Source organism: Mauremys mutica, chromosome 6 (assembly GCF_020497125.1).
Source record: "Mauremys mutica isolate MM-2020 ecotype Southern chromosome 6, ASM2049712v1, whole genome shotgun sequence".
Lineage (NCBI taxonomy): Eukaryota > Metazoa > Chordata > Testudines > Geoemydidae > Mauremys > Mauremys mutica.
Window position 1 is genome coordinate 57,257,439 of NC_059077.1, and position 16,504 is coordinate 57,273,942.

The window sequence follows — 16,504 nt, forward strand, 5'->3', positions numbered from 1 at the left end:
GATGTGCAGGTTAATGAGCCCCTGATGGCGTGGCTGATTTTGTTAGGTCCTATGATGGTGTCCCTTGAATAGATATGTGGACAGAGTTAGCTCCAGGGTTTGTTGCAGGGTTTGGTTCCTGGATTGGTGTTTTTGTTGTGTGGTGTGTAGTTGCTGGTGAGTATTTGCTTCAGGTTGAGGGGCTGTCTGTAAGTGAGGACTGGCCTCCCCCCAGGGTCTGTGAGAGTGAGGGATCGTCCTTCAGGATAGATTGTAAGTCCTTAATGATGCGCTGGAGAGGTTTTAGTTGGGTGCTACAGGTGATGGCTAGTGGCATTCTGTTACCTTCTTTGTTGGGACTGTCCTGTAGTAGGTGACTTCTGGGTATCCTTCTGGGCCTGTCAATCTGTTTCTTCACTTCACCAGGTGGGTACTGTAGTTTTAAGAACGCTTGATAGAGATCCTGTAGGTGTTTGTCTCTGTCTGAGGGATTGGCACTTAGCCTTTGGTTTCATGCCTAAAAGTGTGTGTGTTCATAAATATCGTACAACTGAACATCATGTCCTGTGTTATTCCTTACAGAATTACAAGCCTCAAGTGCATTGTGTAATCACACGAGAAGTGCAATGGTGTAAACAATGCATGCTATTTGTCTTATTACCATCATAGAAAGAATCTTTTGCTTCTAAACAATTTTGTATTGTAAATTTAAGATTCATCTTAAAAAAGGAAGAATATATTTCATAGTAGAAAGGGAGGAAAAATTGAGTGGGGAAAAGATAAAAAGGTAGTAAAAGATTTCCCTGCACATTCCCATTAATGAGTTCACAATTTTCTTTTTTCCTGAATTAATTTTATTGCATTTTTACAACTTTTATATAAAGCAAAAAATCACAAGACTCAAGAAATAGGATGATGAGGTAGCTGGGAACTTATATTCAAGATTTTAAAAGCTTAATCTATTTTGTTTTTGTAATTTAACCACTTAAAACGGAGTGCAGTGACAGCTAAGCTGGATGAGTTCTGATTTGAACTTATTTTTAGTTCAACTGTTCCATTACAGTATGCCTCCCTTAAATCGGCTACTCCATTCTATCTGAAAGGTAAATCTTTCGGGGTCTGATCTCATCAGTCTGACTTCCAACCAGCAGCAGGGAGCCTCTGTAAATTAAGTCCTCCTTCATTGGCTAGAGTACCTTGAAAGGACAAGCCTTGGTGGCGATATCAGGAGCAGCTTCAGTAAGACGTCATCAACCGAAGTAAAACTTCCAGTGAAATTACCAACCAACAATACGCGTTGTGAGTAGTGAGGAAAGGAGTCATTCTTGGGAAAGCTTCTATTGAACTGATATTTTCTTTTTTCAGTGGCAGGACCAGCTGGGGGCAGCTGGCATTATTCCAGCCTGACCAATGCTGTAGTCTGGAGGCCAACACAATTCACAGACTATTAAAAGCACTTACATGGTTGTTTCTATCAATACAATTATTATATTCTACAGTATTTGGAGTCTACGTCATTGTACAAAGTAGTATGTTGGATCACCTAATTTACAACTATAAGAAAGTGAGAACAGAGTCTCTTGTCATTCCACTTTTATCATACTGTGTACTGCTGGAAAGAATTACTGCAAGAGCCACATCACCCCATGTCAAGATCTACTCTTTCCTCATTGGTGATGAGTGTTTCTCTCAGTGAACTGCAATGCATTATCTAATTAAAATTTTAATACAAGTAATGGGCCAGATTTTTATCTGTGCCAAGAGGCATACTTGGAACAACTGAAGGGAGTACTATATTGCTGTCCCCTGATTCCTGCTGAGAGCTGTTTTGGTTCCAGGTGTAACTTAGAGCAGAGCTAAGACTTCTTTAAATTTACTGGTCTATAATGGTTCTTGGGGGGATGTTGCAATAGTCTTGAAATGCCAGCGCCTGGTATACAACAGCCAGGCATCCACTTGCAAGGTGGGAGGAGGAGGAAGAAGATACGCTGGCTCTATGACAGCCAGAAATTCTCCTTGTTGAGGCTGCCTTTTCTGGTTCCTTTGCACCATTCCAGCAGCACAAAAGTGGACACGATGTGTTCTGGTGCTTTTTTATATTTTTTATTTGAAAACAGTGTAGAATAGGGGTAGTCTATTTTTTGTCAAGGTCCATAATTTCTTGGTCAAGGTCCAGACTCCAGAGAAAAGACAGTTACCTTTTCGTAACTTGTGTTCTTTTAGATGTGTTGCTCATGTCCATTCCATATTAGGTGTGTGTGCTTGCCACATGCACCGGTGCTGGAAGTTTTTCCCTCAGCAGTATCCGTAGAGGACCGGCTCTGACACACTCTGGAGTGGCGCCCGCATGGTGCAGTATAAGGGGTTCCCCTGGCTCCCCAGACCTCAGTTTCTTCTTGCTGGAAAACTCCAACCGTGGGGAAGAATGGTGGGTTGGGGAATGATGGACATGAGCAACACATCTCAAAGAACACCAGTTATGGAGAAGGTAACTCCCCTGAGTCTACAGGATGCAGGTCCGGACAGTTGGGCAAGGGCCATGGAGGGGCCTCTGACAGGCTCATGAGCGTGCTGAATCAGTGCTGGCGAGGCCCATGTCAGGGCGATCATGACGACCTGCACCTTCTCTCCCTTGATCTTTGCCAGTGCCCTGCTGATGAGCAGAATTGGAGGGAACACATACATCAGACTCCCTGACCACGACAGGAGGAAGGCATCTCAGAGGGAGCCCTTGCTCAGACCACATTGAGAAAAAAACTGGTGGCATTTCCTGTTCTGTCTGGTAGCAAACAGGTCCACTTGGGGAGTTCCCCACCTTTGGAAGATCATGCAAGTTACCTCTGGATGGAGTGACCACTCGTGGTGAGAGAAGAAGTCCCTGCTGAGCTGGTCTGCCCGCATATTCCTGACAAGGTGACAAGCTTCCAGGTAGATCTCGTGGCTGATGCAGAAGTCCCATAGATGGAGCACGTCCTGACAGAGAGCCGATGAGTGTGCCCCGCCTTGCCTTTTGATGTAGAACATCAAGGCTGTGCTGTCCATCAGGACTCGCACTACCTTGCCCGACAGGCGGGGCAAGAAGACTCCGCACGCCAGCCAGACTACTTGGCGCTCCTTGACATTTATTTGCAACCACGCTTTGTCCTGGGACCACATCCCCTGAGTCTACAGGATGCAGATATGCACCCCCCAGCTGAGGTCCAAGGTGTCCAACGCCAATTCGATGGAGGAGGGAGGTTGTCAAACGGAACCCCTTCCAAGACTGTTCTTCGGTCGGTCCACCACTGCAGCAAAGTAAGTATTGATCTTTGGTAACAATCTTTTCCAGGAGGTCTCGGGACTGTGAATAGACCGTCACCAGCCATTGTTGCAGGGGCCACATCCGGAGCCTGGCATGGCAGACCACATAAGTGCACACTGCCATGTGGCCTAACAGGCGCAGGCAGACCCTGGCAGTAATCAGAGGGAATGTGGAGACTTCCGCTATGCGGTTCGTCAACGTGTGGAACGTTTCCAGTAGCAGGAAAGCCCTGGCACAGGTCGAGCTGAGGACCGCTCTGATTAACTCTATCCTCTGCACTGGCACTAACATTGACTTTTTGTCATTTACCAGTAGGCCCAGAGTGCGGCACCGCAACATCTCTTTGAACTTGAGACCTGGAGCTGCCCTGGACGAGCCAGTCATTGAGTTATGGATAGATCTGGATACCCCGGCACCTGAGGTAAGCCTCTATCACCGACATGCACTAGGTAAACACTATTGTTGCTGTCACCAGGTCAAATGGGAGAACCATAAACTAGTAGTGATGGGACACCACCATAAATCTGGAGGAAGTGTATGTGTCCTTGAAAGATCGCTATGTGGAAGTATGCATCCTTCAAGTCCAGGGTGGCATACCAGGCTCGGGGATCCAGGCAGGGGGGAAGGAGGGGTAGAAAGGAACTGGAGGGTATAACCTTGTTCCACTGTGCTGAGGACCTAGCGGTCCGTTATAGCTGACCAGGCATGGAGGAAGAGGGAAAGGAGAACACTGAGAAAGGCGGATCTGGGGAATAGTCTGTTGGGTCACCCTCAGGCACACTCTCAAAATAACTATTTAGCCCCCTGCTTATTCTGGGTCGAGCCCGACTGGGCAGATGGCGGAGGCGGGTGGCTCAGATGGCACTTGTAGCCCTTGACTCGTTTACGGGGCTGGTCCTCATGGCCCTGTGGCTGCTGTGGTTTGAACCACTTGTGCACCAGGGCTGAGACATAGAGACTGAGGGTCTTCAGTGTGGTGACAGGAGCCCTTAAGGCCATGCAATTTGTTATCTGTTGGCTCCGCAAATAGGGCCTGGCTGTCGAAGGGCAGGTCCTGCATAGGCTGCTGGGCCTTGGTGGACAACCCAGAGAGGAGCAGCCAAGAAACTCGCTGTATGGAGATAGCGGAAGCCATGGTGCAGGCATCAGCATCAGCAGCGTTTGACGCTGCCTGGAGGGCTGGCCTGGCTGCAGTCATGCCCTCAAAGATAGCTCAGAACTCCTTTTGGAAGCCTTGGGGAGTGACCCTTCGAACTTGGCCATGGCTTGCCACATACTGAAGTCATATTGGCCAAGAAGGGCTGGGTGATTGGCTACTCTCAGCTGAAGGCTGGAAGATGAATAAACCTTACGTCTGAAAAGATCCAGCCTTCTGGAGTCTTTATTACTGGGGATGGCCCCAGGTTGTCTCTGTCTCTTCTTGTGTTTAACCACCTAGACCACAATGGAATTGGGGGCTGGGTGGGAGTATAAGTACTCATTGGTTGACACGAAGTATTTGTGTTCAGCCCTTTTAGAGATAGGGGTCATTGAAGAGGGGCTCTGCCACAGGGCTTTAGTGATCTTGGAAACACATTCATGAAGGGGTAGAGCCACCCCATCAGGAGCTGAGGAGTATAAGACATCAAACCGAGAGTCCGAGGGCTCCTCTAATTCCTCTGCCTGAAGTTAGAAGCGACTCTCTTCAAAAGTTCCTGGTAAGCTTTGGCGTCATCCTGAGGATCTGGGTGAGGGGCCCCCGTTATAGACTCGTCTGGTGACAACGAGGATGATGCCAGTGCCGTGGGAACTTCCACATCCATTGGTGGTCCAGCAGCTTGCTCCCCTGGGTCCTCATGGACCTGTGGGATCTTACCCCCCGAAGTCTCAAGCACCTTAGAGGGATGGGATACCGAGGCCACTGGCCTCTCTGAGGCTCCTGACACCGATTGGGCAGCCTGGGAAGGATGGGTGAACCCCCACAAGGGTTCCCCAGGTACCATGGTGCCGGCCATTGATCTTGGGGCCATGAGACAGGTTTCAGTGTTGACAATGTAGTTGGCACCACCTGTACTGGGGCTTGTCCCGCAATCACGGAACCTTGCTCGGAGCCGGAGCCGAGTGGTCGGTACCGGGCAAGCAGGATCGGGCTGAATCTTGTCTGACCAGTGCCAGTCACTGCATCCTGAAGCCGACCTGTCTGAGCGAGACTGTCTTGGTCGGGCTCTTGGGGACTGACTGTGTTCAGCAGATCTGCATCGACTACCTGGCGATCCACGCCTCACGCTACTCGACCAGTACTGGGATGTTGAATGAGACCGGGAGCTACTACAGGCCGGTTGTCAGGAGGATCGTCCTGAGTACAGCGGTCTCCTTGGAGACAAGCGATGATGGCCCGGTGATCGGTGGTCTCTGGTGTCGGATCGGTCCCAGGCCCTTGGAGATGGTCGGGGCTGGTCCCGGAGTTCTTGCCAAGTGGCGCGTGCCTCGGAGGGCCCTGTGCCAATCTACTGCCGAACTATGCCTCGAGTCCCTCAATTGGTGCCCCTGGTGTGGGGATCGGAGAGGTTTGCTGAGCCTGCCTCTCCAGTCCTGAGGCATGGCAGCTGCATGCGGGCGAATGCTGGCGGGACGTCCCTCTTGATGGGGAACAGTACCGCTGAGCTGGGAACATACGCATAGGTCCCAATGTGGGTTTTCCCTGAGACCAGGGTAGCGTGGGAGCCGGTGAGGGCAGCACTGGGAGTGTCAGGATCTCCTGAGCTGCTTAAAGGGCTTTGGGCACCGACGGCACTTGAAGCTGGCTAGGGCCTACACCACTATCTGGAGTCGCAGGCAAAGCATGAGATAGGCTGCACTGCTCAACTTGAGGTAGGGCCCAACTTCCCTAGGGCGATATTGAGCTGCCTGACATGGGTCTTGGCTCTTCCCCTGCTCTTTCCTTTCCCTTGTGGGAGGTAGAAGATCTTCCCCTCACCGTCTTTTTCGGCTTCTTGACCGGAGCCATGTGGGGGGGGAATGACACCGGTGCCATTTCATGGATGGCACTGAGGAAGTACTGTGCACGGAGCGAGTGCCGACTCCATTAGGAGCGCTCTTAGATGGATATCATGCTCCTTCTTCATCCTAGGTTTAAAGGACTTGCAGATATGGCACTTGTCCCTTATGTGCCCTTCGCCTAAGTACCTTAGGCAGCTGGTACGTGGATCGCTGATGGGCATAGGCCATTTGCAGCAATCACAGGGCTTAAAGCCTCAGTGCTCCAGCACAAGTAGATGGATCCATGGTCCAAGCCGGCCCCGCCATCTCCAGGGAAAGCAGAGAAGAATTTGAATTTGAATTACGGTCCTGACAGCACTGCCCTCTGATTAGGCTGTAGAATGAGCACACAACACCCCATCACTCCCTGACTGGAGGGGCAGGGTGTAGTTGAGACACATTAGGCTGGCCGGATGCGGGGGATGGAGACGTCCTCCCCCAAACATCACCACTTCCCCCCTCCCAAACCCTGTGCCGCTGCTTGTGGGGCTGTGGCTCCACAAGCAGCCACCCAGGGACACACTGCGCCCCACAGCACAGTCCAACCGCCTGCCCCATGCTGGGAGGCCTGGAACTGGGCATGGATCCACATGGCTCCAGCCCTGGCTTGGCTTCTGCCCAAGCAGTCCATTGAAAAGCATCTGGAAGATTTGACCCATGGTCTGCTTATTGACTACCCCTGATAGAATCATAGAATATTAGGGTTGGAAGAGACCTCAGGAGGTCATCTAGTCCAATCCCCTGCTCAAAGCAGGACTAACACCAACTAAATCATCCCAGCCAGGGCTTTGTCAAGCCGGACCTTAAAAACCTCTAAGGATGGAGATTCCACCACCTCCCTAGGTAACCCATTCCAGTGCTTCATCACCCTCCTAACGAAATAGTGTTTCCTAATATCCAACCTAGACTGCCTCAACTGCAACTTGAGACCACTGCTTCTTGTTCTGTCACCTGCCACCACTAAGAACAGCTGAGCTCCATCCTCTTTGGAACCCCCCTTTGGGTAGTTGAAGGCTGCTATCAAATCCCCCCTCACTCTTCTCTTCTGCACACTAAATAACCCCAGTTCCCTCAGCCTCTCCTCGTAAGTCATGTGCTCCAGCCTCCTAATCATTTTCATTGTCCTCTGCTAGACTCTCTCCAATTTGTCCACATCCCTTCTGTAGTGGAGGGATCAAAACTGGATGCAATACTCCAGGCGTGGCCTCACCAGTGCCGAACAGAGGGGAATAATCACTTCCCTCAACCTGCTGGCAATGCTCCTAATACAGCCCAATATGCTGTTAGCCTTCTTGGCAACAAGGGCACACTGCTGACTCAAATCCAACTTCTCATCCACTGTAATCCCCAGGTCCTTTTCTGCAGAACTGCTGCTTAGTCAGTCGGTTCCCAGCTTGTAGTGGCGCATGGGATTCTTCCTTCCTAAGTGCAGGACTCTGCAATTGTCCTTGTTGAACTTCATCAGATTTCTTTTGGCCCAATCCTCAAATTTATCTAGGTGACTCTGGACCCTATCCCTACCCTCCAGTGTATCTACCTCTTGCCCCAGCTTAGTGTCATCTGTGAACTTACTGAGGGTGCAATTCATCCCATCATCCAGATAATTAATAAAGATGTTGAATAAAACCGGCCCCAGGACTGACCTCTGGGGCACTCCACTTGATACTGGCTGCCAACTAGACATCAAGCTGTTGATCACTATCTGTTGAGCCCGACAATCTAGCCAGCTTTCTATCCACCTTACAGTCCATTCATCAAATCCATACTTCTTTAACTTGCTGGCAAGAATACTGTGGGAGACCATATCAAAAGCTTTGCTAAAGTCAAGATATATCACATCCACCACTTTCCCCATATCCACAGAGCCAGTTATCTCATCATAGAAGGCAATCAGGTTGGTTAGACATGACTTGACCTTGGTGAATCCATATGGACTGTTCCTGATCATCTTCCTCTCCTTCAAGTGGTTCAAAATGGATTCCCTGAGGACCTGATCCATGATTTTTCCAGGGACTGAAGTGAGGCTGACCGGTCTGTAGTTCCCCGGGTTCTCTTTCTTCACTTTTTAAAATATGGGCACTATATTTGCCTTTTTCCAATTGTCCAGGACCTCCCCCAACTGCACGAATTTTCAAAGATAATGGCCAATGGTTCTGCAATCACATCAGCCAACTCCCTCAGCGCCCTTGGATGCATTAGATCTGGACCCATGGACTTGCGCATGTCCAGCTTTTCTAAATGGTCCTTAACCTGTTCTTTCACTACTGAGGGCTGCTCACCTCCTACCCATACTGTGTTGCCCAGTGCAGCAGTCTGGGAGCTGACCTTATCTGTGAAGGCCGAGGGAAAAAAAGCATTGAGTACTTCAGCTTTTTCCACATCCTCTGTCACTAGGTTGCCTCCCCCATTCGGTAAGGGTACCACACTTTCCCTGACCTCCTTCTTGTTGCTAACATACCTGTAGAAACCCTTCTTGTTACCCTTCACATCCCTTGCTAGCTGCAACTCCAACAGTGCCTTGGCCTTCCTGATTACAGCCCTGCATGCTCAAGCAATATTTTTATACTCCTCCCTAGTCATCTGTCCAAATTTCCACTTCTTGTAAGCTTCCTTTCTAAGATTAAGCTCACCGAAGATTTCACTGTTAAGCCAAGCTGGTTGCCTGCCATATTTGCTATTCTTTCTGAATATCGGGATGGTTTGTTCCTGCGCTCTCAATAAGGCTTCTTTAAAATACAGCCAGCTCTCCTGGACTCCTTTCTCCCTCATGTTAGCCTCCCAGGGGATTCTGTCCATCAGTTCCCTAACGGAGTCAAAGTCTGCTTTTCTGAAGTCCAGGGTTTGTATTTTGCTACTCTTCGTTCTTCCTTTTGTGAGGATCCTGAACTCAACCATCTCATGGTCACTGCTGCCTAGGCTGCCACCCACTTCTCTTTCCCCTACCAATTCTTCCCTGTTTGTAAGCAGCAGGTCAAGAGGAGCATGGCCCCTAGTCAGTTCCTCCAGCACTTGAACCAGGAAGTTGTCCCCAACACTCTCCAAAAACTTCCTGGATTGTCTGTGCCTTGCTGTATTGCTCTCCCAGCAGATGTCAGGGTGACTGAAGTCCCCATTAGAACCAGGGCCTGTGATCTGGAAACTTCAGTTAGTTGTCCGAAGAAACCCCCATCTACCTCACCCTTCTGATCTGGTGATCTATAGCACACACACACACACACCCCACGATATCACCCTTGTTGCTCTTGCCTCTAAACTTAACCCAAAGACTCTCAACAGGCTTTTCTCCAGTTTCATACTGGAGCTCTGAGCAATCATACCACTCTCTTACATACAACGCAACTCCTCCACCTTTCCTCCCGTACCGGTCCTTCCTGAACAGTTTATATCTATCCATGACAGTGCTTCAGTCATGTGAACTGCCCCATCAAGTTTCTGTTATTCCAGTCACATCATAGTTCCTTGATTGTGCCAGGACTTCCAATTAATAGATTCATAGACTTAAAGTCAGAAGGGACCATTATGGTCAGCTAGTCTGACCTCCTGCACAACGCAGGCCACAGAATCTTACCCACCCACTCCTGTAACAAACCCCTAACCTATGTCTGAGTTATTGAAGTCCTCAAATTGTGGTTTAAAGTCCTCAGGGTGCAGAGATTCCTCCAGTAAGTGACCTGTGCCCCATGCTGCAGAGGAAGGCGAAAAACCTCCATGGCCTCTGCCAATCTGCCCTGGAGGAAAATTCCTTCCCAACCCCAAATATGGCGATCAGTTAAACCCTGAGCATGTGGGCAAGACTCACCAGGCAGCACCCAGGAAAGAATTCTCTGTAGTAACTCAGATCCCACCCCATCTAACATCCCATCACAGACCATTGGGCCTATTTACCTGCTAATAATCAAAGATCAATTAATTGCCAAAATTAGGCTATCCCATCATGCCATCCCCTCCATAAACTTATCAAGCTTAGTCTTGAAGACAAATATGTCTTTTGCCCCCACTACTCCCCTTGGAAGGCTGTTGCAGAACTTCACTCCTCTAATGGTTAGAAACCTTCGTCTAATTTCAAGTCTAAACTTCCTAGTATCCAGTTTATATCCATTTGTTCTTGTGTCCACATTGGTACTAAGCTAAAATAATTCCTCTCCCTCCCTGATATTTATCCCTCTGATATATTTATAAAGAGCAATCATATCTCCCCTCAACCTTCTTTTGGTTAGGCTAAACAAGCCAAGCTCTTTCAGTCTCCTTTCATAAGACAGGTTTTCCATTCCTCGGATCATCCTAGTAGCCCTTCTCTGTACCTGTTCCAGTTTGAATCCATCCTTCTTAAACATTGGAGACCAGAACTGCACACAGTATTCCAGATGAGGTCTCACCAGTGCCTTGTATAATGGTACTAACACCTCCTTATCTTTACTGGAAATACCTCGCCTAATGCATCCTAAAACCGCATTAGCTTTTTTAACGGCCATATCACCTTTGCGGCTCATAGTCATCCTGTGATCAACCAATACTCCAAGGTCCTTCTCCTCCTCCGTTACTTCCAACTGATGTGAACCCAATTAATAACCAAAATTCTTGTTATTAATCCCTAAATGCATGATCTTGCACTTTTCACTATTAAATTTCATCCTATTACTATTACTCCAGTTTACAAGGTCATCCAGATCTTCCTGTATGATATCCCGGTCCTTCTCTGCGTTAGCAATACCTCCCAGCTTTGTGTCATCCGCAAACTTTATTAGCACATTCCACACTTTTTGTGCCAAGGTCAGTAATAAAAAGGTTAAAGAAGATTGGTCCCAAAACCGATCCCTGAGGAACTCCACTAGTAACCTCCTTCCAGCCTGACAGTTCACCTTTCAGTATGACCCGTTGTAGTCTCCCCTTTAACCAGTTCCTTAACCACCTTTCAATTTTCATATTGATCCCCATCTTTTCCAATTTAACTAATAATTCTCCATGTGGAACCACATCAAATGCCTTATTGAAATCGAGGTAAATTAGATCCACTGTATCAGAGGGGTAGCTGTGTAAGTCTGGATCTGTAAAAGCAGCAAAGAGTCCTGTGGCACCTTAGAGACTAACAGACGTATTGGAGCATGAGCTTTCATGGGTGAATACCCACTTCGTCGGATGCATTCATCCACGAAAGCTCATGCTCCAATACGTCTGTTAGTCTATAAGGTGCCTGTCATAAACAGATAGTTAAGGGTTAATGTCTCTTTTACCTGTAAAGGGTTAAGAAGCTCAGTAAACCTGGCTGACACCTGACCAGAGGACCAATGAAGGGACAAGATACTTTCAAATCTTGTTGGAGGGAAGTCTTTGTTTGTGTTCTTTGTTTGGGGGTTGTTCGCTCTCAGGACATGAGAGGGACCAGACGTCCATCCAGGCTCTCCAAATCTTTCTGAATCAGTCTCATGTTTTAATTTTGTAAGTACCCAGCCAGGAAAGCGTGTAGTCTTATGTTTGTTTTCTCAACCTGTAAATGTTTCTTTTGCTGGAAGGATTTTTTAACTCTGTTTGCTGTAACTTTGAAACTTAGAAGGGGGAGGGAGTCCCTCTAGGTTATATGAACTGAATACCCTGTAAACATTTTTACATCCTGATTTTACAGAGATAAATTTTACTTTTTTCTTTTTCTTTAATTAAAAGCTTTCTTTTTAAGAACCTGATTGATTTTTCTTTGTTTTAAGATCCAGGAAATTGGGTCTGGACTCACCAGGAATTGGTGGGGGGGGGGGGAAAGAAGGGGGGATAGTGAATTCCTCTTTGTTTTTTTAAGACCCAAGGAGTTGGGATCAGTGTAGCCTCTCAGGGTAATCAAGGGAGGGAAAGTCTGGGAGGGGAAAGGTGGGGGAATGTTTTATTTCCCCTTGTGTTAAGACCCAAGGGGTTTGGGTCTTGGGTTCCCCAGGGAAGGTTTGGGGGGAATGGAAAGTGTACCAAAACACTATATTTTTGGTTGGTGGCAGTGCTATCAGATCTAAGCTAGGAATTAAGCTTAGAAGGGTACATGCAGGTCCCCACCTTTTGGACGCTAAAGTTCAGAGTGGGGAACAAACCTATGACAGTGCCACAGGACTCTTTGCTGCTTTTATAGATCCACTGTGTTTCCTTTGTCTAAAAAATCTGTTACCTTCTCAAAGGAAGAGATCAGGTTGGTTTGGCACGATCTACCCTTTGTAAAACCATGTTGTATTTTGTCCCAATTACTATTGACCTCAATGTCCTTAACTACTTTCTCCTTCAAAATTTTTTCCAAGACCTTGCATACTACAGACGTTAAACTAACAGGCCTATAGTTACTCAGATCACTTTTTTTTTTCCCCATTCTTCCTGCTTGTTTCACAGGCTTCTTGCATTCATGTATTTGCACCTAAGATAACTAGCCGATAGCCCTACCGGTGTAGAATAACCTTTAATGTACCCTTAGGTTAAGTAACTAAGCATTTAAAAACTCATATAAACAATCTGCAAACTAATATCAAAATAATTGCTACATCCTATGACCATGTACCATATAACATATATAATATAATATACTGTTATATATAAACAACTACATTGCTCTCACCTGTTCACATATTACAACACAATCATCTATATTCAGAGTCCAAATCTATGACTCTATGACTATGCCAAGTATATCTGTGCACAGAGCAGTTATGAATTTATGTAGTGGCTCACCCTCAGCTCACTTTTAACTTTTCTTTTAACTTAAAAAAAATAAAAAAGCTGAAATTCAAAGTCAGCAGCTGTTACATGGTTCTCCAAACAAGTGTTTAAATAATCAAATCTCACATATAGTCTTGATTAGAAACATCTAATCTATGTCAAAGAATTTTTAAAATGTAAACCTATCTTTCATCTTTTGCTTCTGGTCAGTGGGAGAATGTCATAGCTCTCATACATGTGCAATTATCACACTAGAATTTCATAAACATATATAATTTATAACAGGGAAATTTGGAAAATATCCTGTCAGGGACATATGTACTAAGTACGGTACCTTCACTAAACAGATTTTCTTTGTAACACCACCTTGTGATCTTCAGTTTGAACAGACTTCTTAAGGGACCATGTGGAGTTCACATAGCAGTAGCAGAAGTTTTTCAATAGCCCTATATAAAAACAAACAAACAAATAATAAGATTAGCGACTGGTAGCATTTTAGGAATAAAAAAATTCACAAGTAAGTCTTAAAGATGTTTAAATGTTACATAGAAACATGGTCCAATAAAAAGAGAAAATTCTTAATTCCCATTGATAAATTGTTAACTTATGCAATTGGACAGATTTTTTTTTAATTTAAGTGCTAGTTTTAACTTTGAGTTTCTTTATTTCTGTTGGTGCATGCCTCAAATTTATGTGTGAGTGTGTGTAAATCTTCTGACCAATAATTCACTGGTCTACAATTTTTGAGAAGTCGTCTGCTTCAGAGATAAAATGTGCTATTTATTATGTATTTTGATGTGCTGAATTCAAATATGACAATTAAAACAACTGATTGGCTACTGTTTCTAAGATATTTAAGTTTTTACATTTTATGTCTATGTATATTGTGTAGATAGTAGAGTTTTAATCATAAATTGTAAACCTAGGTCTTTTCATGTGTTTATGGTTGCTTTACATGATATTTCACCTGTCCTGTTTATGTAACACTTTAAAAATCAGCAAAAGGGTTATATAAATCAAATTTATTATGAAACAAAAGGCAAAAAACTATTATGTACATAGTTTAGTCCTATTCAGTGTCTACTCGGCGCTTCTTGGCTTGTCTCTTGTATTCATTAAATGGAGCATCTCTTGTCACTGTCCAGCAATAGTCTGCAAGCATTGATGGGCTCCATTTGCCCTGATAGCATTTCTCCATTGTTGCAATGTCCTGGTGAAATCGCTCGCCGTGCTCGTCGCTCACTGCTCCGCAGTTCGGTGGAAAAAAATCTAGATGAGAGTGCAAAAAATGTATCTTTAGTGACATGTTGCAACCAAGGCTTTTGTATGCCTTGAGGAGGTTTTCCACCAACAACCTGTAGTTGTCTGCCTTGTTGTTTCCGAGAAAATTTATTGCCACTAACTGGAAGGCTTTCCATGCCGTCTTTTCCTTGCCACGCAGTGCATGGTCAAATGCATCATCTCGAAGAAGTTCACAAATCTGAGGACCAACAAAGACACCTTCCTTTATCTTAGCTTCACTTAACCTTGGAAATTTTCCACGGAGGTACTTGAAAGCTGCTTGTGTTTTGTCAATGGCCTTGACAAAGTTCTTCATCAGACCCAGCTTGATGTGTAAGGGTGGTAACAAAATCTTCCTTGATTCAACAAGTGGTGGATGCTGAACACTTTTCCTCCCAGGCTCCAATGACTGTCGGAGTGGCCAATCTTTCTTGATGTAGTGGGAATCTCTTGCACGACTATCCCATTCACAGAGAAAACAGCAGTACTTTGTGTATCCAGTCTGCAGACCAAGCAAGAGAGCAACAACCTTCAAATCGCCACAAAGCTGCCACTGATGTTGGTCATAGTTTATGCATCTCAAAAGTTGTTTCATGTTGTCATAGGTTTCCTTCATATGGACTGCATGACCAACTGGAATTGATGGCAAAATATTGCCATTATGCAGTAAAACAGCTTTAAGACTCGTCTTCGATGAATCAATGAACAGTCTCCACTCATCTGGATCGTGAACGATGTTGAGGGCTGCCATCACACCATCGATGTTGTTGCAGGCTACAAGATCACCTTCCATGAAGAAGAATGGGACAAGATCCTTTTGACGGTCACGGAACATGGAAACCCTAACATCACCTGCCAGGAGATTCCACTGCTGTAGTCTGGAGCCCAACAGCTCTGCCTTACTCTTGGCTAGTTCCAAATCCCTGACAAGGTCATTCAGTTCACCTTGTGTTATGAGGTGTGGTTCAGAGGAGGAGGATGGGAGAAAATGTGGGTCCTGTGACATTGATGGTTCAGGACCAGAAGTTTCATCCTCTTCCTCGTCTGACTCAAGTGAGAATGATTCTGGTGCATCAGAAACCGGCAGTCCTTCTCCGTGGGGTACTGGGCGTATAGCTGATGGAATATTTGGATAATGCACAGTCCACTTTTTCTTCTTTGACACACCTTTCCCAACTGGAGGCACCATGCAGAAGTAACAATTGCTGGTATGATCTGTTGGCTCTCTCCAAATCATTGGCACTGCAAAAGGCATAGATTTCCTTTTCCTGTTCAACCACTGGCGAAGATTTGTTGCACAAGTGTTGCAGCATATGTGTAGAGCCCACCTCTTGTCCTGATCTCCAATTTTGCAGCCAAAATAAAGGTGATTGGTTAAGAAAGCCTTAGTGGTTATACTGCGCTTTTGTGATGCAAAAGTCACTTCACCACAAACATAGCAGAAGTTATCTGCACTGTTCACACAAGTACGAGGCATCTCTGCTCACTTTGGCTAAACAGAAATGTGTCCCTTTGCAAAATCAAACACTGACAAATAAGAGAGCATGACACTGTATGATTTCTAGAGCTGATATAGGGCAATTTGTTCAGCAGAGTGATGTAAGCTTCGTTATGATTGCATCATCCATGACTTCTAGGAATAACATGATGCAATTCATATCATGTATGACGCAATACCAGCTTCAGATTGCATCATTCGTTGTTTTGCCTAAAAAGCAAGTACTGTCCAAACCCAGTCATAGATTTATTCATTGATCCAGTCAAAGATGTATTTTAGTCATTTCTGGTTTAAATTGAGATCCCTTCCCTTTATAACTCACTTATCCTCCGCTATTCCCAAGTCAAGGGTCGTATATACTGACCCAATAGCATAACTTGAAAACTAGAGCCAATCAACCATTTTAAGCATCATTTTTGTTCTCAGTGACCCAGAATTAGTAAAGTTTGACTACATTTATTTCAGAAGCATTTTGGCTGTAGAGCAGTGTTAACTTAGTCTAAGTCAGATTTAACTTGGAGGGATCCACATGGGTGAAAAAGGGGTACAGCTGCTACTACAGAAGTACAGTGTATCCCATTCATCAACTGAATATTCTATAATACAACTTTGTGAAAAGATGGTTCTTGCCTCTTTCGAGTCAAGTAATTTAAAAAAATGAGTGAGAATTGTGGAGGGTTTGAAAAACTCATTATTTTATATAAAGGAATGGAAATTCCTTCTGGAGTGTCCTCCAGGATGTATCA

The 16,504-nt window shown here is 45.7% G+C and overlaps 1 protein-coding gene across 8 annotated transcripts in view; it reads right to left on the reverse strand.

The window, feature by feature from the left end:
• The window catches only part of KIAA0825 (KIAA0825 ortholog), a 429,759-nt gene that overhangs the window by 385,598 nt on the left and 27,657 nt on the right, over positions 1-16,504 (reverse strand). For all 8 annotated transcript variants that reach the window (XM_045022167.1, XM_045022174.1, XM_045022166.1 and 5 more), the window contains exon 2: positions 13,314-13,425. The gene's annotated coding sequence lies outside the window, so the exon portion shown is untranslated. The remainder of the gene's footprint in view (positions 1-13,313; positions 13,426-16,504) is intronic.